The 24,739-nt window shown below is 36.7% G+C and overlaps 1 protein-coding gene and 1 long non-coding RNA gene across 4 annotated transcripts in view; both read left to right on the top strand.

Annotated features, from left to right (window-relative positions):
• The window catches only part of PRKCE (protein kinase C epsilon), a 283,489-nt gene that overhangs the window by 199,143 nt on the left and 59,607 nt on the right, over positions 1 to 24,739 (top strand). The window lies entirely within an intron of this gene.
• Positions 1 to 24,739, top strand: part of LOC146768033 (uncharacterized) — a 38,503-nt gene extending 13,764 nt beyond the window's left edge. Inside the window, exon 2 of the long non-coding RNA XR_014953997.1 lies at positions 22 to 24,739. This is a non-coding gene — a long non-coding RNA (uncharacterized LOC146768033). The remainder of the gene's footprint in view (positions 1 to 21) is intronic.

The following is a 24,739-nucleotide window of genomic DNA, read 5'->3' as shown; positions in this document are numbered from 1 at the left end:
TTATATTCTCCCTGACTTCAGAAGGGTCAGAAACATTAGCCTTCTAATTTTTTTGCTGTGTCCAGAAAGAAGTATGTGTTGCAGATGAGATGTGTCATTTTGTCATCTGTTAGAAATCTGGCTTTTGGCACTGCAACTATGCAAGCGGCATGTGCAGTTACTGTTTTGTTTCTGGGTTTTGGTGGATTTTTTGTTTTGTTTGTTGGTCTAGTGTTAGTAGTCAATGAAGCCTCAGCAGTAGCTGTTACACATAAATTGATTAGAGTCTTAAGGGGACACACTCTCATTTTCCATGTCTATCCTTGGAAGTAATTGTTTCACTTCTGCACAGCATTAGCTTATGTGGATTAGACAGTATGTTACCTATGCAGCAGAGGGTTTATAGTGGCTGATCCCAAATGGAATGTAAAATATCCAAATGTGCATATTTAAAGGATGGGGAAAAAAATTGACCAGTAGATTTCTATGTATGAAATGCAGCATTTAATTTGGAGAACAGCTGGAGACTGCAGAGCATTGGTAGAAGAATGTACACTGGTGTGAGCACTCTCCAGACACATCGATCTTCCGGGAATTTGCGCATCCTTGTGTCTTCTCTTTTCTTCAGGCAATTTTCCCTGAACTTTCTGAGATATCCCCTGTGACTGCCTGTCACTATCTTCTCACAGGGCTGCAAGCTCTCTAGGCAGGATCAGCCCTGCTCTCTGACCACTGCTCTGCTTTGCATCACTGCCAAGTCTGCAGTCTTGACATCCTGTGCTTGAACAAGACCTGGCTCAGTCAGATAGATACAAGTCCTAACCTGCTGGCTACACTTACTTGGTGCCTTCCTCGCTGTTACAGTACTTTGTGGGATGAAATGGGTAAATTGGGAAAGTTAAATAGACAAAGTAATTCGAAAGGTATGCACAGGAGAGTTTGTCATGGCTATTTTGACTATGTATCATGAGGCTGTATTTGTACACAACTCTTGACAACTTTTTGAAACAGTTTCTGCTTTCTCTTCCAAATCAGAAAAGAGGATTCGAGACAGCTTGTTTCAGGAGACAGAAAGAGGTTAATCTGTCACTGTTTTTCTGGCCAAACCATGTGTATAAAACATGTGCAGCAACATGTATACTCATGCACTCAAAGCACATACACTTTTTCTAGAATATATTTCTGTCCTGTTAGTCCAGTGTTCGTCCAGCTTCACCTATGTACATATTAGTTATTTCCACAAACCTTTTTTAATGTGTGCTATAATTTTAGAATTAGGAACTACTTAAGGACATTTTCCTTTCTAGCTTTTTTTTTACTTTCCCCTTGACTTTTAAAAGTTAAAAAAAGCTTGACTTTTTTTTAAGTTGATGTGAATTTTCATATATCTTTTTCTTATATATAAAAATATATCTTTGAGATTAAAATTAGATTCACATTACAGATGAAAGCTAGATCCACTGCAATGATTCTAAATGTGGGTTCTAGTTAAATTCATTAATATATATTAATATAAGAAAAATTTTTAGCATTTATGTTTAACTGATACTAGAGAAATAGATAAAATCCCACATAAAAGTGCTTTGGACTGTAAAAAATCTCACTGAATCTCTTTGGCACTGGGAAGGAGAGTGTTCAGTGTTGAAGACTTATGACTGAGGATGCATGGAACTGAGGATGCATGACCAGCTACCTGCTGGTCATCAGGTAGCAAGAGGAGAGTCACTGCAGGTGTCCGTGGGGTTACTCTGCCATGTTACAACACCGGCAGATTTTTAACGCAGAGAAAGAATCTGTGTGAAGAGAAATATGGGGAGCGTATTATATTTGTGAGCAGTTCATTCCAGCAGAAGGACTCCTTTCTTTTTGCTGGAAACCAACACTATACATGCTGGAAGCAAGGTGACTTCAGTTTTCTTCCAGTTTTCAAACCACAGAGTCTTTTAGCTTACTATTTCCAGCACTCAGTATGTTAAAGTAAATATTTAGCTCTATCTCCAGACAACTTTCAAGATCTACGAAAGTATTGACTCACATTAATTCAGTGTGGATCAAGTCTTGTGTACATCCATCCAAGTTATCTCTGTAAGAAGTTTTTAGGAAGTTTTTTTCCCCTAAGGACTCGTGAATTTCTTAGATCTTTGTCCTTCCATGTAATTACTTTAAATCTGGATACACCACAGGCATTTTGAGTCTGGCTTGCTAACAGAAATTTTGTCCATTTTTTTTATCCATTTTTGTTTTTTCTTACTGTATACATCAGTACTCTTGCTGATCCCTGTTAAAGGTGCTTGTTAAGAGCAGAATTTCATGTTGTATATGTTGAACTGAGTGTGGTTTAAAGAAAAAAAATCTAGGTTTGCACTTTTAATGACCCAAACTTTCATTCATCATAGAATTCTGTGCTTAATCTGTTCTAGGATCTCTGCCATAATCTTATCGCTTTAATTATAGTCCCCAAAAATGCAAAAAATGTTATATAACTCTTTCTGAACTTGTTTGGGCTTCTTACAGACATGCTTATATGGCAGGAAAAATATTATGCAGTCCAACCGTGGCATAGGGGAAAAGTCATGCAAGCAACGATTAGGATCTGATTTTCTAAAAAGAAACTTGTAAAGATACTCTGACAAGAAATACACAAAGAATAATCTCAATATAGTTCTCTGAAAAATATAGACTTCCAACAACTGGAGTTGAGGAAATTTCACTTTGTCAAATTAAAGTTATTGTAAACTTTCTGGTTTTTCTTCTTATGTGGTCAGGGTTTAACAGATTATATGTGTGTTTTAAAATGACTTGCATAATCCTCTATCTTTAATTTATAAAACTGTCAGTTCATTGTTTTCCTATAGAGCTAAAAACCATTTGGAATTTATGTATGTTGCAAAAATCTATGTGTGCAGGTGTTGCTCAGCTAGAGTAAGAATTGCTTTCTGTCTTTTCACATTGTAAAGGGTGTTTGAATTTCCTTTTGTGGGGTTCCTGAAAGAAGGAAAGGTTTGTCATTAATGTTGTCATAATGCTAAAGGCAAGAAAAAATAGGAGGAACTCTATTTTCAGTTAAAAATTCTTTGTGTGGGTGTGTATTAAAGGTCTATAAGGGCACTTTTGTAACAACTACTGACCTTTGAATTGTTCATTAACTCTATTTGTAAATTCCCTTGTTGATTTGAACATGCTTTTTCTATGCCTTCAGACTTAATTTTATTTTAAATCTGTCATATTTTAACACTCAAATTTTAACAATTCCTTTTTTTTAATGTCAAATAACAGGTCATAAAATCACAGTAAAATTTAGGCTTAGAAGGGACTCTTCTACCCATCATGCATTCATATGCACAATACACACAGGCACATACACACTGAAAAGCAGTGACTGATCAGCTTGATCAGTCTGCCCAGAGCCACAAAATCTCTCACCTTGACAGCACCAGCAAATCCTAATGTCAGGGCATTTGCAAAATTCTTTGCTTGAGTGCTTAATAAAAGCAGTTTGTGTAGGGTTAGCCTTAAGATGTATGTTAAAGTGTTCTAAGAAATCCCATCATGTATCAGAAACATGTCAGCTGCTGAATAATTTCACACAAAGGGTGTGTAGTTGTGTCAACACAAATATCACAGACAGGAGTGTAGAAATGAAACCCATGTATAAGTATTTTTGCTGGTGTTCAGGCCATCTGAACTACGGGAAAATATGGCATGTGTGTTGGACCAGATCAGTCTTTCTTGTTGAATAGTACATATGTTTTATAGCCATAAATTGTCTGGACTCAAAAGAATCTAAATGTTGGTGCTACCATTATGCCACCACCACTGTCACATTAATTTGTAACTCTTGTAAAATCTATTATGTGGATTATGAACTCCACATTTATAATGTACAGGACACAAAACTTGTTGATATTTAGGAACAGCCTGCTTGAATGGGTATATTGGTTATTTTAGTAGATATCCAGACTTCCAGTCCTTGTGTGTTTTCTCTTTGAAGTTTCTGGATTACAGTCAAGAATAATCTGGGCATTTTGAGGGGTATGTCACATTTTCATTTTGATAATGGGAACTGCTTGTGTAACTTCTTGACTTTGATGGTTGCTACGTCAGAGTTTTATTGAAGATCACAGTAACACAGAAAACCATTGTTTTATTTCCTCTTTGTTAGAGCTTTAAAAGCCACCCATATGTAATTAGTGATACTGAACTGCAGTGCAAGTCACATCCCTGTATCACCAACAGAAGCTGCCACAGGCGTGCAGGAGCTTACAGATTTCTTCTCCAGGGGACTTTCCTGGCCAGTTCTCCAACTGTGCTTCAGTATGCAATCCTTTCTCCATTAGTGATAGGTGTCCATCTGGGAAGAGGCTCCATTCAATCTGTAAAACCCTGTCTGTACAGTTGGCAGTCTCCTCTGAAGTGGATTTTTAAGAACTTTGTTAGAGAAAGACTGTCAGGAGTTTGGCTGCTGCTTTCAGGCTGCAAAGATCATTTCTTTTTAGAATTTATGTACATTTCATCTTCTCATATCAGGACTATTTCTTAACAGGCAATCTTTCAGTATTTTTTTACTCTCCCAGTTTTGTTCTGGCTTGGAATATGTAGGAGTAATGTGTGGTAGCAGTATTTGGGAAGATCACTCAGGAGTTCAAATTTCTAGCCAACAGTTGTATCTGAATTGCTGCCTTTGAGTGGACAGAGTGACTTATGAGTTCTTCAAAGCTGCCAGAGCATTCATTTTGGTCCCCTCCAGCCCTGCTTTTTTTCCTTCTATTTTGATCAACATCAAATAAATGTTGCTGAGGTATCCAAGAATCATGGGGGGCTGGGGTGGGGAGCAGTTTCTCTAAGTGCATCTCCTTACATGGCACTTATCACAATAGTGCTTGTGCTAAAAATTCCTCTTTTATGAGGCAGCATCATGACATTTAGTTGCTTTTTAGTTCTCAGAAACAATTTTTGCAACACTTTGAAATTGCTCAAACTCTCAATTTTTCTGTGGCAACAAGTTTAGAGAGGAAGGGATTCCAGCAATGAAAAGCTTCTAGAAACTATGCTGGCATACAAAGTATCTTATATAAGAAGTCAGATCTTGGGCTTGTTTTTTTCTTCCTCCCTTTTCTGCCCAGCCCCTTTTCTGTGCTAGTGAAGGCTTTTGTTATAGCAATAGCCCAGCTGGATGCTACTTCCTCTGCTTAAGCGAAGTTCAAGAAACCAGCTGCTGCTTAAAAGAAAACTGCTTATTGTTAAATTCCCCTTCTTCCCCCTGCCAAGGTTAAACATGTCCCTTCTCCGTCAGCACCTCCAGTGTAATGTGTCCCCAGATATTGGTGGGCACGCCTTCAAGGACATCAACTTAGTCCCTACCAAGCTACCTGCTGACAAGGCAAAATGATAGACAACAGCTTTTAAAGTTGACTTACTGTTAGCAAGTCACACCAAGATCAGTTTCCCTTCCTTTAGAGGTTTTTTCCTATCCTCAGAGGTAAAATTCAGGGTCTGAGAACTTTTAGGAAGATATTAATTTTAGTTTTCTTGCTCTTACCTGATTCTTTTCATTACTACTGTAATGAGCAATATTTTTCCTTCCTCCATATAAGCCTCTGAAGAGTCTATATAAAATATTGTACTTTGAAATTTTTAATATGAGAGTTTTTATGATAGCTCCCAAGAAGTTTTTAGTCCTGTGATTCACCCACACATGTATCCAGTAGGAAATGATTAGCAAAGAATAAATTAAGAGCTTCCTCCAATTTTCTAGCAGCTACTTTTAAAGAAGCTGATCACTAAAGCCTTGAAATGCTTAGTTTAAAAAGATGAACTCTATAACCTGTTCTCAGAAGTGTATTGTGCAACACTGAGATAAAGTCACACAGCCAAACAAACACAAGTTTAGGAAAATTCACGGCTGTACTGAGATTTCCTGTAAAATTCAGCTGTCTGGATACTGAATATGATGCATTCCCTAATTCCATGACTATGTGTATTTTTATCCCTGATCATTGCTGTGGTAAAAGAGGAGGTTTCTTTTTCTGTGTCTGTGATAAACAGTGCAATACCTTGTTTAGGATACTTTCTCTAAACACCAGTAAATTACATTCTTTAAGTTTTCCTGTATTAATAAATTGGAGGTTCAGAAGAAAATGTTGTCATTGTGTAAGTAAACATTATCAATCTGCAGTTTAAAGAGGCAGATGGGCAATAGATCAGGGTATAGAAGCATTCCTAAATCTGGAATTTCTTGGGTTTTGAATCTTTGGCTCTTTCTGTAATGCTCTTTTCCATATTCTTGTGTGTGTTTTTTTATTTATGAGTGATGTATGCCCTTTTGTATGCAAATGTATATTCACAATGATGGGAAATCAAGCTTAGTCTTTCAGCCCTGAATCCAATCTTTACTATTACATGCAATTTTACTTACTTCAGGGAGATATATAATTTGGCCCTTGTTTAATCTGTTTCTTGTCTTTAAGTAGTTTCACATATATATGCTGTTTGTTTTCTCTAGGGAGAGCTATTCTTTGGCTTACCTTGACTGGATTTGCTAAATCTATTGTAAGTCTCCAGTAAAGTGAAGTCTACAGCAATATCTGAAGCCTACCATAAATTTCTTTATCAGAGTGACTTCAGTAATGTGTGTGCTGTTGTGTGATAAATGGCTCATGATTTGATGACAGAAGAGTTTAAGTGTTATTGTCACATCCTAGTCACATCATCACGTCTATTCAGACACAAGGGAATTGAGAGACTTTTAAAATTAGAGGCTTTTCCCAGATATTTTAATTAGTTGTTTCCCATCTAGGAATGTATACATATATTTTATATAATATTCATATGATCAATCATTTTATCCACCATTCTGTATGTTTTCAAGAGAAACATCATTCTGTCTATTTTCATAATTAATAATATGAAAATATATTGAAAATGACATGAGAAACGTGTGGAGCAGGACTCGCTGTAAATTTGTAGCACATGTCCTTCACAGTATTGTTTGCAGTCCTGTTGTCTATCTTGGGTTTGTATCTTCTCCTGAGGACACTGTTTCTAAATTCACATCTCTCCTAGAGAATCACAACAGTACCTCCTTTGTATCTCCCATGGAATCCTGAGAATGCTATCTAAAGTGCTAGTTTACTTTATCTGTAGGGGGGGAAAACAAAGCCACCACCAAACTTGCTTTTTCTAAACTTCTGTCTGGTGTTCCCACCTGGCCAGTGGGAGATGGCATGCAGAACTGCCATTGAATGTACATCTCTGTTGCACTGTCATTGAAATGAGAGGGGAGTGAAGCTTAAACACTTGTTTAGCAAGTGTTTCTGATATTCCTCAATGGCTAAAAAAAAAGGCCTGTTGAACAATATGTTAATTTTGAAATCACTGTGTTTGAATGTAGCTGATCTGTTTTTCTTCAAATATTTCTGGAGCTCTATATGAGCTGTAGTTGAAGATTTTTAAAACTTGGTTTCCTAAAGCCAAGTTCCTAAAAGATAGCTAAGCAAATGTCCAAGTCATTGAAAAGTTATGAAAATTCCAGTGTTTGAATCCAGCATGACAGAAATTTAAATATTATTTTATATGGCTGCCTGTTATTTTATACAGAAGCTTTAGACAGATAAATGCATCATAGCACTGCTAATTTGAAGTCTGACATCCAAACAAGGCAAATCCAGGTGCAAATTAATTAGTACCTACCACCTTGATGCTGTGCTCAGTGATAAAATATATCACTGGTAAAAGTGTTGATGTTATTTTTTTAGCCATTCCCCAGACTATTTCACAAATGGGAAAAAAAAGGAATAAACCTATGAAGACAAGAACTGTGAAACTCAGTAAGAAAGAAATAGTTTAAAAAAAATTTACTGTGATGTATTATCTCGGAGATAAATAGTTCTCAAAAATTATCTACTAAACTCTCCAGAAGAGAGCCAGCACAGTAAGTGATTGTATCATGAACATTTCCAGGAATAAGAGGATGGCTTTGCAAGCAAAATTGAAAGAAAAACAAATCCCCATTTTCTATTTAAACCCAAAATTATACTTGAAATACAGTCAGCTTGGTTAAGTGATGGACACCTATTCATAAATAGAAGCTATCAAGTTAATAATTTCCAATTTCCAGAATGCTGTGTAAAGCATGAGCTAGAAATATTGAAGTATGGTTCAAATGTTTCTTAATAATGTGCTAACTGCAGGAGAATTAAGCCCAGGAAATCAAATAGTGAACTCCTCTGGCTCTCACCTGTGAGACAGTCTACAAAGAGGAAAGAATGACATAACTTGTTAGGGAAAATATTTGCCTAATTTTCCATATGGAAGAAATGTTGATTCACCTAGCCAGAATGTTGCAGAGCACTTGATGGCTTAATCAGAATGGTTCAGAGAGCATGTGACACTTTGGGGTTGGATTCCCAAATATGTGATTCTTGAAGCCTACTGAAAAGAGAAGCAGCAATCAGGATAACATTACACTTAAATTTATGTGCTTTTCTTATTTCTGCAGTTTCAGCTGATGGTGATGGAACGTGTAGTCTCACCAATGTGTGTAGTATCTGTTGAAACTTATATATTTGTTTTCCTTTGCAAGAAGAAGAGTTGTTTTCCTCTGCTAGAAGAAAGTTGTTTTCTGTTCACAAAGAAATCCATAGTGCCAAATCTGACTGTATACTTAGGTCTGGGAAATATTGTACTGCAAGTTTTCTTCACCCCCTAATCTGTCATTCTAGATGACAAAGGGTCTGCCTCAAAATGTAACTCTTCTTTGAGAGTAAACCTGTTACTGCCTGCAGCTCTCCCCAGATAAATAACATCACAAGGTTATCATTCTTTCAGCAACTGAGCTATCCTTTTGTAACAGGAAAAAGAATTTATAGTAAAAAATAATCTAGTGTTCTCTTAACTGAGCAAATACTAAGTAGGTATAACTATATTGATCATATGAATTTCAATAAAGTGACATAGAAATAGAAGAAACTGAATGAGCTATGAGGAAAACAATGAAAACAAGAGTTATGTTGTCAGAATGTTTCATTTCAATTTATTGATACTAATCTTGCTAGGTTTTGTAATTTTATGCTTTTTGAACAAAGGTTTTCTTTCTCTTTTGGATTCAATGAGAGTGAAAGGCTTTTAGAGCTTTGTAAAGTTTTAAACAGGTGGACAAAACAAGGAGTGATTGATTTAGAAATGTTCTTGTTCTCCATCTCAAGAACAAATCATGTCAGAGTATTTTCCCTGTCTAATTAGAGTAAAAAAAATTATTATCTTGTGTAGCATTCTTGCTGCCAGTCCTCGTCGAAATAATAAAATTGCAACCAGTAATGAAAACAGACAAAAATAATTTTCTTAACCTCCAAAGGAAGTTTCAATTTATGTATTGTATAAAGGCTTGAGTCAGTGTTTTGTCCTATTCAGCTTAATGTTTGCACATAGACAATAGTATCAAGTAGCAGTACTATAGCAGCTCACTTGTTTAGTGTCCATTGCTGTTAAACACAATATATCAGCTTCATGGCAGGTCTGTGTAATCACAGATCCATTGATTCAAGAAAGTTTTGACTTGCTCATACCAGTGAATAGGTTATTTTTTTAATATGAGATCATATTACTAAAGGCTGGCCAAGAACTCTAAAACCATGTTGGGGTTAGATTTGTAGAAGCTTACTATATCTAGTGACCTCAATTTACTTAAACTTGCATGTTTTCTACCCTGGTAAGACATAAATAAACCAGCTCTGGAACACTACACAAGCTGCAGAGAGCACAGTGCAACTCAGGACACTTCCATGGCCACCCTTTTCAGAAGGTTAAGCACCTTGTCCCTCCAATAAGCCAAGATCCCTGGCAAAAGTCCAGCAGCTCGTTGTGTTGTGATGGAAAGAAACATTTGGAAGCAACCAATTCACTGTCCAGGATGTTAAATATTGTTTCTATAAAACAAGGCAATTGAAGTAAAGTAAAAGGGCTAACTTCTAAGCCTCACTAGGGAAAAAGTGGCGAGACCTGTTTTGCTGGCTGACACGGGGTTTAAGCAAAACTGATTACTTAAACCAGGTCCAACCTGTCTCACTCTGTTAAACCATCATATCCTCTTGTTTCTGTATAATTAAAATTAAGTGGCTTTTTTTTTTTCTTTTTCTTTTCGTCATTTAGTAACAGTAACCCTAAATAGCATCTTCCTGGGTTTGGTTTTTATTTCCATGCTATCGTAGAATCTTGGGTAGCAGACTTGAGGAGGTCTGAGATCCCTGTTTTGCTTGCTGTGAAGAGGCTGCTTTGAGACCTTAGAAGGAGCAGGATAGCACACTCCTGCAATCACCAGGGTGAATGGACCCTTAGTGATTTTTGCCAGACTGCCTTTAAGGCTCTTGAGGAAACCTTTGATATTACACTTAGACTCTTTTTCTGGCAGGGTGGATTTAACTAAGTTTTGGTGGCTGGAAAAGAAGGGCATCTGCTTTCAGTCACTTGAGGAGCATTATATTGTTGACACTTGGTCAAAATCAACTACTTTACAGTTTTTATGGTTTATTGATATGGAGTTTGTGGAGTTCAAAGTTTTATATTGTTTAGTAAAAACAGTTGTTTTGTCTCTATTATCTCTGTAAGAGTAAGACTGCTGTCTCACCAATAAGGATAATATGAAAAGTGCAAAAGAAGTTGACTCTGATTCCTTGGTAGCTTACACTAAAGTGAAAAATCACCCCAGTGGTGCATTGATTTCAAAAACGAAAAGAACTTGGAAAATGAAAAGTCTAAAAAGGGTTCTACAGTAGTAGTAGATTGCTTATGGAACTTCTAGCTAGACAGGACATAAAAATTATGCTGAAAATGACACACACATAAAGGAATTATTTCCTGCTCTGAGTGGAGGGACCATCCTCATTCTGATGGCAACTTTGCTGCAAAGGGCATCTTATGACCAGACTTGTCAGACAGGGAAGACTTTCCCTGATGCTGTTCTCTTGAAGTACTTATAAATTATCTTCATATTCTGTAGAATTCCAGCATAAACGCAGCATGTAAACCACTGCACATACCCTCAGAAAATGCACATCCCTTAGTACTGTCTATGCACTTGCTCCCAGACTTGCTTCACATTCATAACAGCATCACCAGAGTGATTGGACCAGAAAGCACTTTGAAGCTAGCAAAGCAAAATCATCCTAAAAAATGACTTGTTAAATAGTAATGAAGATGTTTTCCTAGCTAAGTAATAGCTAGAAATAGCTGTTTCTAGTAGCGGGGTAATAAATGTAGAGAGAGAAAAAAAGAGATAAAAAGCTTGGAGTTTTTTTTTCTTATTCTGGCATTGTGTTTTTGTTTTACTTCCTAAACTCTGGTAGCTGAAATAATTGTATTGTTTTATTCCTGTAGATGTAGAAATATATTTTGTTTGACTTTGAAGTTAGAATTTAAAAAAAAAAAAAAAGCCCACCTTATATGCGAATGGAAACATTTTTTATGACTCAGTGTCAACTTTTTTTCCATTGAACAATAAGAAGCTAAAGGTGATCCCATGTTAGAAAGGCAAAACACACATGTATTTCAAAAATACTTCAGAAACAAAGGTGGGGGTTTTGTGGGGGTGTGGTTTGTTTGTTTGTTTGTTTGTTTTTCAATTACTTTAGAATATTTTCGTCATTTTCAGTTTCAGGTATTCTCTTAGGAGGATAATCTTGTGCAACCCTAATCTTTCAATACATCATATGAATCTTTGTAAAATTCCCATTGATGTAAATACCTGAACTGTGAAAGACTAATTTTTGTTTGGTTTTGGTTTTTTTTGTTTTTTTGTTTTTTTTTTTTAACTGGTTTTTCTGGTGGGGTTCTTTTTGATTGGTTGGTTTCGGTTTGGGGGGGGGTTGTTTGTTTCAACCTGCAGATTGAATCAGTCTATACCTAGGTGTACTTCCCTGGCTTTGTTCCTAGGATGCCAGTGTGATCAGAAAATATGTACAGGGAAAAAAGACAGTAAAAATATTGTGCAGTTGAATCTATTCAAATTGTCATTTCAATCAGTGCAGAGTCTTTAAAACTATCTGATTGGAGGCTTGAAACAATAATGAGTTTTATTCACAACATGATATTCTAAAAGAGATGAGTTTTTTTTATTATCCCACTACATTTGTGAAAGCACAGGCTTTTAATGAAAGCTTGTACTTGATCAGTGGAGTTTTTCACTATGTTTTTACATTTGATCTGAATTGTTGCACATTAGCAGATGTCACAGTTCATTGATAGATGGAGAAAGGCTTTGAAATTCCTTTACAGGGTTTGAAGGCTTATTACACACAACTCCTGCTCATTCTTTTCTTTTTAATATTTTCACACATTGGTATTAGTTCATGAATGAAAAATGTTCAGAGCCTGACAGCCCAAAACAAGGTAATCTTCAGGGTTTTTTTTCCAGAATAAACATGGCCCTTATGTTTTAGGCTGTCATTCTTCTTTCAAGCTGCTGCAATCATACTTTAAATCTTTCTTAAGATTCTTTTAAAATAATTGTTTTATTAATGTAGTTACTCTTCAGGTACATTGCTGCCTTTGCTAGGATCATGATCATTAAAAAAAATTTATTTTCGGAATGTCTTTGTATATGTATACAAATCACTTAATTTTTTTGCAACCTGTGAGAATAAAAAGTGTCCTGCCAAGTAAGATCAGTGATCTGTCTAATCCATTTTGTTGCTACTGACACAATGCAATGAAAGAGGTTAATTAGAGGGGCCATGTAAGTGCTGCTCTCTGCAGTCTACTCCCTTCATACTCCAGCAGCATCCAGAGTTGTAGAAGGATGCTAAAATGGGCTATTCTACCTTATCCCTTTTAGTACCTGTTTATGTATCTGTTGTCCATAAATGTTTCAAATTGATATTTGGAGTAACTGGTACAGTCTGCCTCCACAGCTCCTATGAAGGAACCCTTTTTTTACCCATTTTACTGCTTAACAATGTCCCAGTTCTAATATTGCAGGATTTCATAAATAGCAATTCCACATTCATCTCACCATCTTTGTGATGATTTTAATCTCACTCATATTGTTACACTCCTTTGTGCAGTGGACTTGCTGCTCTAGGAGTCCTGCACACATTACTGCAACTTTACTTTAGAGTGAACTGGACTTTACATTGTACAGGTTTACATTTCATTTATTTGAGATTAATAACAAAAAGTAGTTTTAAGGGGACTTTAATTCTAGTATTTACTGAAATTTTTGAGGAGGGTATGTTTGTAATCTTCATGAACCATGGTGGTTCTGAGGTTTGTCCCATCTGTTTGTTGCATTCTCTGCTTGTAATGGCACCAGGTGGTTGAAATGTTATGATGGTAGAAATAACAAGAGTGAAATGTAAATTGAATGTTTCCATCTTGTAATTTGTCACTATTGTGATTTGAAGCATGGTATATTTTCTATTTAACCTGGAATGAAACTTTTCTGACTTGGATCCATTCTGTCATCTCTTTAAGTCTTTTTCAAAAACATCTTTCCTTCTAGATATACAAAAGAAGTGGTACCACTTAAGCTATTTCAGTAAATGTCAAAATAAGAACTTTACTGCATTCATAAACATACACATTCCTTTTTCAGTTTATCTTATAGTGCAACACATTCTGCAAATTCCTGTTGCACACATCTTTCTTTTTTATGGACATTCTGCAGAGAAGTAAACTGCCAGGCTATTCTGTAATAATCTTTGATGTTGCAATAAATGCTGTGTTCTTTAAAGCTTTTTAACCTTTAACCAGCTAAAGAACAAATCAAAGAAGCAGTTTTCTAGATAATTTAAAAAGACTATAGACACAGTAGATAAGTTGAAGTCTTGTGTTTGCTGTGTATCAAAAGACTTTTCCTCCAAAGGAAGATAGAGAATCATTGAGCAGCTAGCAAACTTAACTCAATTTGGAGACCTCTTCAATAAAATAAATGTATACTTAAAAGATGCAATCATTTCCACATACAGGTATGTATTTACAGGACTGATGTTTTCTGTTAACCATGCTTCACTATGCACTGAAGTTGTCCAGGGAATGTATGCAACCCAAAGCCTCCATACGTACACTGATCCAAGCAGGAGGCGCAAATCTGATCTCACAAAAGCTTTGCCCAAATCAGAGGTCAGTGACTGTTGATGTCCTCATGGCACCCCTTACAGTGTCCCTGCTCTTTGCTGCAGGGGAACTTGCTGATCTGTTTTTAAAAGCTATGAACATTTTACTGAGACTTAGGGGCAGATCAGCCTTACTCAATTCAGACCAAAGTTCTCATCTGTAACCTCAAAGGGAGTTGCCATCTGCACAGTAATCCATCTGTCCTTCCACTGTCTTTCCCAGAAGCAGCTTGGCTAGTGATTAAGTCATGCTGGGGACCACCTGTGCTTCAGAGAGAAAAATCTTCCTGTACCTGAAATTCCTGGGCATCACATTGTACCAACAATAATTGTCTTCTTTAGAGTGTATAAATTTAATCACCATTAGTTTTAACTTGTTCATACCTTTGGACGTAGGTAAGAACTAACAGTGAGAGTAAGAACTAGCCTGAGCACCAGGGGCTGAGTGTGACACAGGCCACTCTCACCAGCTACTGCAGAGCTATCTACAGGGCCCAGATGTGACAAGCACAGCTGTCTGTTGGTCAGGGTGTGCACTGACAGCCTCCAGCAGTGAGAGGGGGGATGAAACAGGGCCAGGGTTCACTCGAGAGCTGGGGCCAGAGGTGCACACCTGGGCTGGTCTGAAATGCAGTGTTAAAGGGACGTCCCCTCCCCAGGAAGATTGGACAGGGGCACTGGGGCCTGGCAGTGCCCTCAGAGCCCTGAACTCTATCATTGGCAATTCTGTAAGTGCAAGAAGGATAGAAGTGCTGCATTGGAGGCTGCAGAAAGTGGCAGCTTAGCCAAGGGTCTTTTATTAAGCTAGTCTGTCACAATCCTCATCTCCTTGTATCAGTTCATGCTCATGTTCAGCACGCTATATTTTGGTCTCTTACTATTTTCTGGATGGATAGGAGAAGCTGTCCATATATTTGTAATTTTGAAGTAGACAGATCTATTTTAATTAGTAATAATTGCATTTAATGTTAACTTAATCTTTATTCATTGTCATAATTTCATTCTCCATTTTTGTGGTGTGGTTTTCTCCTACATGAGATCCAATCAGAGCATGAAACCCTGAGTCTGTGGGTGGAATAGTGGTGTGTACAAGAGGCACAGGAGAGAGCATATGAAGATTAAGTTTCCCTTTCTGGCAGCTGCTCTCTAGCAGAGCAGCTTATCTAGTTTCTGCTTAGCAACAGAGGCTGTATAGGGATTTGCTCAGAACATTTACCCAGGGCAGAAGCTCTGTCTGTGAGCTGCTCTTCATACTGACCTCCATCTCCCCATGACAAGGGAGTTTTCATGTTGTCATGTTCCTCAGCAAGGTTTCAGGAAGAGCACTGAAAAACTTGAGGAACAATGATGTATTTATCATCATTTAATGGAACTTCTGTTTACAGTTGCCTAGAACAGCCTAGGAATAAAAAAGGTGATGCATGAGGAGACAAAGGATAGTTTTCTCAACAATGATTGTGATTCCCCAAGTGTGGATGAGTATCACTTCTTCTGTTGCTGCAGTCAGTGTGCTGCAGCTTGCTCCATGGGAAGCAAGCTGGGCATCTGTAAAGTCAGGCATAACATACAACCCCTAGAGCTTAGTAAAGGAGGTTGGTTCCTGAGGCTTCATCAGTGCCTCCAGTATTCAGCAAATGCTGCAACTCACTCAGTTTACCCTGCAAACACTTTTTCTAATGTTTCTTTGTCTATTTGCTATGTTATTTCTCCCTGTACATCCTAATTCTATCCCTTCTTCACATATACCAAGTACTGGTGCAGAGAAGATTTCAGTCTGTATTCATACATGCAGTATCAGCAGAAAGGTGTTCTTTCATTTGATCTTGTTATGGCATTTTATGACAATTAGTAATAATACATGCTTGAGTATTTTTTAATGATAATTTTTTTTATATGTCCAGTGTAAATAATTGAGCTTGAGTTTGAGCAAATAAGCATCAGTGTGATCATGTGCCTGTCAGAGTACTATGAGTCAATACCTGTAAGAAAAGAAGGGTCCTGAATAAAAATCTGGAATTAGACATTTCGGTATTGAACCATCTCTTAACTTACATCAGAAGAGCAACACCTTTATTTTGGCTGTCTTTTTTTTTTTTTTTTTTTTTGACTTATCCAAGTTCCCAAAAAGAAAGTCTCTTTGGTAGAACAGCAAAACAATCTCTGCTGGGGTTTTTTTGTATGAGCAGAGACATAGTTACTCAATGCTAATGTCTCATTTTAGGGAACTTAAAAGTCCAGGAAGGTTTTGTTAGTACAAATGCAACTACTTTTTTTATTTGGAACATCATGTTCAAGAAAGCTTTAGACTTTTAGTTATTTCTGGCATCCAGGGCATAGTTTGTGAACTGATATGACAGTATCTCATATAAATTTTCCATCTGGATGATCACAGTGCAATACAAGTTTCTTGCTGTGTTGTCAAGCTAGAACCAACTGTTGTCACTGGCTGACCTTCGTTTTTAAGTACGTGGGAACATTGCTGAAACACTTCACATAATACAGAATAGCTGTTTCTCTGTACTGAGTATCTTTATGTTGCCAAACACTTCATTCATCTTCTTTTGAAAGGAGCACAGGATTCCCTGTCCTCTTCCATCATAAACTTTATAAAAGTGTAAGTCAATCCCTTAACACTTAATCTCACCAAGGGTCCATAGGAGTCAGTGGCCTGGTCTAATGTACAAAAGTAAGAAAATCAAGTCCTAAAACAAGGCCAGAGAATGTGTTATTCTTCTAGGTGCATCAGTGAATCATCATGGGCCTTTCTTCCTTAGTACAAAGCGATTGAGTCGGTTGTAAGAGTAAGGAGGTATGAGGAGCATGCAAAGGAAGACTCTGATAGAAACATTAATTATTAGTGAATTATACAGACTGTGAAATTATCAAAATAAGAAGCTCATACCATGGAATTGCTAAAAGCCCTCTCTTTAATACTCACACATTGTTTTCCTAGTTTCATTCAGTTACTCTTTTTCAGAAAAAAAAAATTATCTGTGGAGGAAATGCCAGCCTTTTCACTGTCTCTTTTCTTTTACTTAGATAGAAAACAATTTTTAAACTGTAAAGACTATCTGGTAGCAAATGTCTGTAACACATAGAGCATCATAAATGGAATATCTAGGCAGTATGTAAAGAAACTGGCCCTGCTGCAGCACAGTTTTTCCAGCACTCGTTCCCACATTATAGGGAAAGAAGTTTGACAGATATTGGACAATTCTGGTTTACTCCTTTCTTGATAAATGCACTAGTGTTCATGTCAAGCTTCTATTGGGCAAGTTAATTTTCAGGATAACCTAACAAATGTTTAAATAACTTTTTGCACCTGTGTGCATTGCCTTCTTTCCCTCTGCTTTGTCCAATACTCTGTTCATGGGCAAATAGAATTCTGAGCTGGGAAAAGGAGCAGGTTTTCCCAGTGGTAAATTCTGTAATGCAAAAAAACTTTCCTTTCACAGCCTGGTGCAATGGCAAAAATTTGTTCTTGCATGGGGAGAGAGGAAATACCTATACATTTATGCTTTATTTTCTAATGAATTCTGAAAATTTAAACTGAGAAACTTAAATATAAAATATTTTCATGTATTTCTGCTGTAGTCTGCCCATTTTGGGTCAGTATGCCTGGTCCTGATACGTGTGACTAGAAGTCATTTCTCAACAGATAACTTTTGATAGCTTGTATAGAAGTAACTCATTGCTAAAGTCATTGTAGATTTGTCCAGGATCACAACTGGCAGTTGCATAGATCCGAGAAGAAAACTTCTGCCTTTCAGTCAGCTGATTGCATTCCTAGAAACAAAGAGCACTGTTGCCAGTGTATCATGACTGTGATACAAGAACTTGCCCACTCAGCTGATTACTTCTGGTTGGGATTTTTTTGCAATGCTGGATAATTTCAGAGAAACTCGTTGCCAGATGAGTATTTTGTCCTGTCATTTTAATTATCTTCCTTAACTGGGTTCCTTTTCCTTCTGATATCACTGTTGCTGGACCTACTGGCTACATTCCCGAGTGTTCCCTATTAGTTGTGGAGCAGCTGATATGTTCCCCTGTGTGCTCAAAGACATCAGCTAGATGCTCAAACAGTGTAATAGAAAAGGAATTGCAAAGAAAGGGAAGGTACCAGAGCCAGCCTAGGAGCTGAGGAGACACCTAGGACATGTGTCATCTCTAAGCTCCTTGGTAGAATATAAGCAGGTTACAAGTTGTTCTTAAAAATTCTGAGGTGGCTTCAAAAACCTTATAGTTAATTCTATTTAGAAGACTGTATTTATATTTTTTTTCTTGTAATAATCAGAACAAAGGAATATTAATAGCTGCCTGCATATTGTAACATTTTCTGCATAATTACATTTTACGTGCTTGATATAATTTTCTGCCATGTGCATCAGGCCATTAAATGAGGGGTCTTTAAAATTATCTCACCAGAACAGTTCTTTTTTCCAAACAACACCAAAAGAAGATGAGATCAAAGAATTTCATAAAAGGCACTTTTCACAGCTTATCTGTCATCAAATGAAGGTATTAGGGAAATGGTCTGAGAAGCTTTTCCTACTTGATACCCCTTTTGAAGTGACTAGAACTACAAAACATGCCATTTCTGCAGAGGATTCCAGTTATGTTTCTCCCTTATATGAGAGGAAGGGCACAAGAACCGTAATACAGAAGTTGGGTCCTTTCTGAGGTCCTTGCTCTTGGAGCTTGCTCAGGCTTTTGCGGGGCAGGCAGGGAGCAGGGCTGGTCCCCAGCCCTTCCCTGAGCTCAGAAAGGTTTGCCCCAGCTCCCAGAACAATCCAGTGACAGCACAACACCTATCCATCCAGGATTATTTGGGGTTGAAGATCTTCCCAAATTTACAAGTCTTTTTCTTCATCTCTAAGTTTAGAAAATATGGGATTGAACTGATGAAATGCAAATGGGCATAATTTATTCAGCATTTTCATTGCATGCCATTGTCTAATAAATTCCACATGTTACAGGATTAAAAATTTAATCCTGATCTCAAACCCTATTGAGCTAAAGAGAGTCTCACCACTAAGCTCTGCAGGTACTGTGTCAGAAAAAGAGATATTATATTATAGGTGTCACATAGAAAACATTCACTTGGGAAGGAGGGATATATCCATCAATGACCAAGAAGAACCAAAACTTTAATCCTTCATTTAAAGGAGGAAGGAAGTAAAAAACTAAACATTTTTCCTCTCACATTTTAGGGTCTTAATATGAAATTGTGTCTATTTGGGCAACTCAGAGCTAGAATTTGATGTGATATTCTCAGTGAGTAAAATGAGAGCTCTCTGGAGGAATACAGGCTGACAACTCTCCACCTGGTGTTTCTGTGCAACATTGAATTACTCTTTCATCTTTTTTAGAAAACAGGATTGATTAGATTTTGGATTTTTTTTTTTTAATAGACCTAGTATGAGCCTGATGCACCAGCTAATCCAGTGCATAGTAAATTTGGTCCAAATAGTAATATGACAAAAGTCGTTATCTGAGAAAACATTAGGAAGACTGTATTCAAGATCAGGTGTTCATAAATTGCACAGGAAAAAGGTCTGTGTGAGGGAGGTAATATTCATGTGTGATTCTGAGCTATATATGATTGCTGGTTGCAGAGTCTAGTGCATAGTCTAGTGTATAGATTTTATTCATAACCATGTTTTCTCATATTCCAGCATTTATGGTACAGTTGAAGACCTGTACATCTCAAAAGTGATGCAAATGTCAGTGTGTTTTGCTTGCCGCAGTAAATGTGGGATTAGTGTCTTTCTGTATTTGAAACATTCAGCTAAACTTTCCTGGAAGTATTAGTGCTGGGGTGATAAACAAAGGGCACATTTTTTCACCCTCGATGAATTCAGACCAGACTGGCTTCTCTTCACTTTGGACAGTTTTAGAGTATTGCTGGATATGTCTTTGGAACTACCATAAATGAAACTTTCATCTTGTGTGCTGGTCTTGGTAAAATTTAATGGTCCCTTGAACTTTTGCAAAGAATCAGTGAGGTCCTGGATAACATTTCCTTCTTTGAATCATTAACTTTTTCCTTGCATGGTTCTGTGACCTACTTCTTACACATAATAAGTCCCTCACCCAAGCCAGCCAATTTGTCTCCAGATACTTAACACTAGCCACATTTTCCTTGTTCAATAGTACTATGGGATGTGTTATGGGCATGAAAAAACCTGTCAAGAACCCCATTTTGTTCCAGTATCCATGGATATTCCATAAGGAGACAACATCAATCTCCCATGACAAAAGTCACATACCACAACTGCTTTATGACATTAGGAGATCTCAGACAAACATCTTGCTTAAAACCCCTTTCCAGCAACTCACATTATAGCTGAGTAAATGCTGCAAGGCAGGTCTTTACAGTAATACACTGCAAAGGATTTGAGACTCTCTGTACTGATTCTGAAAGCACTGTTTGAAGACTAATTGCATTTGATTTGTAGCTTTCTCTGGCCATTCACATGGTGTGGTATTTTTGGGATTTTTGAGTGTCTCAAGACAGGCCAGCTATTCTTGAAACCATTCTCAAGGCTTTAGAAGTGGTTTTTCAACTAACATAATGTCTGAGGTCTCTACAAACAGAATAGAAATAGTGTGTTACCAATTCTGTAAAATCAAGAAAAACTAGTAATCAGTTCTTTTTGTAAGAAACAAAGGTGGAAAGCACAGAATTATTTCTCTAAAGGTGTTACATGACTTCCAGCATAGCTAGGAATCAGTACTTTGAGTAAGGTTAGAGTTAGAAGTAATGCAAATTATTTGCAGCAGTGAAAGAGCTCCCAGTGATATCTTCTGCAAGTGCTGAAACAGACTGCCAGAGGAGGTGAAAGAGTGCTTATCGGTGGTGATTTTTAAGAGAAGGTCAGTTTATTTTCAGTAACTGATACAATTTTTTGACCTGTGAAGCCGAGTATGTTCAAGGAATATCATTCGCTGCTGGCTTTTGCTGGTGACAAGGGACTGAGAAGGCAGCAGGGCATTTCTGGCAGAAATGAGACTCCACTGCAGTGGAATGCAGACAAACCCATTTGCCCTCTAGCAGACCAGATTAGCAGAGGCTCCTAGGTTTCTAGGGCTTTGTGGGCCAAACTGAACCCATTCAGCAGGGCTGTTCAGGTTCACAGTTTTAGATCTGTCAAAGGCCAGAGACTGCCTTGCAGCATTGAAAAGGTTAGTTCCCTGTAGGTTACATACAGCTGATCCTGCCTGTCAGTGGGATAAATTAGATGACCTTGCAAGACTTCCTTATCCAGTTTTGTGTGGTTCTCTGATTCTCTCTGATCTATATTTTAACTTTGAGGCAATTCTTTCAAGGGCAAAGAAATTAATTTGAAATTACTGGGCAAAGCTGAGTAAAGCTGATCAACAAGTCCTAACTATAATAGTACTCACGAGCTTGAGAGAAATTTGGAGTGTGGAATTTTGGCTGACAAAAAATCCTCTAATACAAAATCAGAGCATGTGCTTTTTGTGTTAAGTACAAGATGCAGACATCTCATGTGAAATTTAAGATAGCAGTTCCTATGTACAAGTCATTTATTCCAAGAAATATGGGATTCGTAGAAATTGTTCCCTTCTTCTTTGGAACTCCTTGAAAGCCCTGGTACAAAACAGGAAAAACAACACAATTAGCCCCAAGTATAAACACTGAAATCAGAGACAGATAACATGTCATAGTGTCCTGTTGGAGATTGTTACTGTGAACTTCAAAAAGGAATCACAACAACAGGAGAGAGCTTCTTGTTGTTTTCTTTAGTGTTGTACCTGGTTTTTCTCTTGGATTTATATTTGTCCCTCATAATGCTGGGATTGTGGAAAATGAATCTGCCATCCTGGTTAGTCTTTGTCTCTGGGTGGTGAAGGTTTGCACATAGTTTTGTGTACCCTATGCCTGTGCAATTTCCATCAGGAGCAGGAAATGTTTATTTAAGTTCGGAGGGGTGGGACAGTTTCTGTAGTTTTAGGTAATTTTAAACAAACTGTTTGAGCATCCTGTTTAAATAGAGTTAAGTAATCACAGTTTTGTATTAGTTCAAGAAGAATTCCATATATGCAAGACATGAATAAAATATCATCTTACCAAGCATACCAAGGTGATATATTTACCTGACTTCTTGAGTAATAGAAGTTGTATATTTGCCTTTTGTTTTGCAACATGTTTAGTGGCTAAACATATTCCCTTATGTAACAGTACTCTACTAGAATGTGAACTATTTTACGTTTACCTGTATTTGACACACATATTAGTTTCCTTGATACTTTCAGGGGCCTCTGAGGGAATCTAATTCAAATACAACTTTCTGAAATTGGAAGAAAAATCTGTATTCATACAGAGAATTTAGTTTAGGGAACTAGTGAGAATCAGGAAGAATTTATTCACAGCCAATTGTATGAAAACATAAATGAAGGAAAAAATGGAGTAGGCTGCTAAGATTTATCAATTGTGAATTTTGCTTGAGTCCATGTTCACTGCCTTTCCTGAATATTATAAAAGTTGAACTGGGAGACAAAAACAATAATGAAAAGATTTGTTCTCAGACTTGTGCCATGGATGCGCATCTCAGTTTTGAAACTGGGAGACAGATTGCATGATTTATTTTTGTTTTGTAATGTTTCAGTAATGAGGCTGTGTTGAACTGCATATTGGGTCCCCCAGCTGTTAGGACTAATTTCAAAGAGAAAAAAGTTTTGTATTCTTCAGATTGAAGTGATAATTGTACATGGTTTTATGTCTATCTATGGATTGTATTTAGACTGTAATTTAATGTTAATGAGATTTTAATTGGAAAACAAACAAAGGACAGATGGGTTAATGACTGATAACAATTTTTTAAAAGTCTTTTAAGATCTACACAATAATTTATGTAAACAATACATCAAAGTCTTCCCATATCTAACCAGTCATACAGAGTTTGCGTAGAAGTTTGTTCCCTAACAATGGTATTATTCCACATCTAAACAACTAATAGACTGTATAGTGTCATTCATTAAATCAGAGCTGATTGGCAAGATTATCTGGTCTTACTAGTAGGAAGACCTTGGTCATTAATCACACCTCCACAAAGAGGAACTGGATTGAATCTGTTACGTTCTTAGATTTTATTGCTATTGATGTTTTTAGAAATCTTCCCTCCTTTTCCCAATTTAAAACATGTATAATATTCCAAAAGAAAAGAGGTAGAATCTCTATCCAGTGAAACTCATAACGTCTAAACCTAAGCAAATATAAAGTGGCAGGGAGTGCACATAATACATAGACAGATATAAACAAAAAATATACATAAATAAAACTAAAAATCAGAGAATGGCAATAATCACAATAAAGCATGAAGTGTTAGAAGGATTTGCAGGAGAGCAGGGGGTGGCTTATTTCAAGAAATGAAAAATTATATTGAAACAAAATAAAAGAAGTTAAATGAGAGATATGAAACAAGATTTCTAGTTTAACTAGTAAGCATACTCTGCCATTTAGTGATAAGGACAAAGACTAGAATAAAGGTTCCTTTTTGGTGTCCACTTTTGATGACACAAAGCATGTAGAAGACTCTCAGTTAAGGAAGTTGAGAGATGAGACTCGAATCATAGAGATATTAAGGCAGCCATTATGCATTCCAGTATAAGAGTTACATTTATGGTCAGAAAATAGTGCAGAAATACAGAGTTAAACTTTTTTTTTTTTTTTTTTTTTTTTTTACTTCTAGACTGTTTAGTTCACATCCAGTTTTCTTTTAATATCTCTTATTCATGTGCTGTGCTCTGCTTTTGCCTCCATTTGTTATTTTAAGTATTCTCATTTAACCGTATCTTTTGAGAAATTCAAGGAAAAGCAGTATGATTAAGGGCTAAAAAAAAAACCCTGAAAAAGAATCAAATTACTTCAGAAAACATATTAGTTTACTCTACTTCAGAAAACATATTAGCTTACTTTGCAGTACCTTTTTTGCTTTATAGGTGCCAAGAGAGGATTAATCTGTAATGTCTTTGTTTGTGATCTTGCCTTTGATTTTAGTTTATATAGTTAGAGTTCATCGGACTGCTTTACATTTATTTTATTCATCAAAACATACTTCCCAAATCTTATGAAAACCAGTTCAAAAATAATGCAGTCGAAACCAAACCCATTCCATTTTCTCTTGGAACACAATTGATAATAAAGTCATACCTTGTATCGTATTTTTAACTGAGTAAACACTGCATTGTCTCTTAATGTATAATTCTTAAGGGTGTTCATTTTATGTTCTCATACTTCAATGTTTGAATAACTCCTGGTGGTACATGTAGCAAGATACATATGATCAGGAATAATACAGTTATTTCACTGCTAGTGGGAGGATTTAATCCTCTCTGCATTGAACTCAGAGGTCTCATTGGGTCACTGTGTGTGTGCTTGCATTATGACAGAAAGGAAGGAGTCAGAGGGTTGGAAACATGTATTTTGAACATTAACCTTTGAAGAAAGATATGGAAAAAAGTTTGAGTGCAAAAATCTAAATAGAGTGTCTTTTTTTCTTGAGGTTGTGGAAATAAAAAAAAAAACCTGATTTATCAATCTCAGCTTCTGTTCATAAAATATTCTCTCTTCTTTTTTTGCATCTTCTTTTCAAGTAAATGTGAGTCTCAGCTGATCACATCATTCTCCT

The sequence above is a fragment of the Lonchura striata genome, chromosome 3 (assembly GCF_050655825.1).
Source record: "Lonchura striata isolate lonStrDom1 chromosome 3, ASM5065582v1, whole genome shotgun sequence".
Taxonomy (NCBI): Eukaryota; Metazoa; Chordata; class Aves; order Passeriformes; family Estrildidae; genus Lonchura; species Lonchura striata.
The sequence above is the reverse complement of the archived record's forward strand: the minus strand, read 5'-3'. Positions and strand labels throughout refer to the sequence as shown.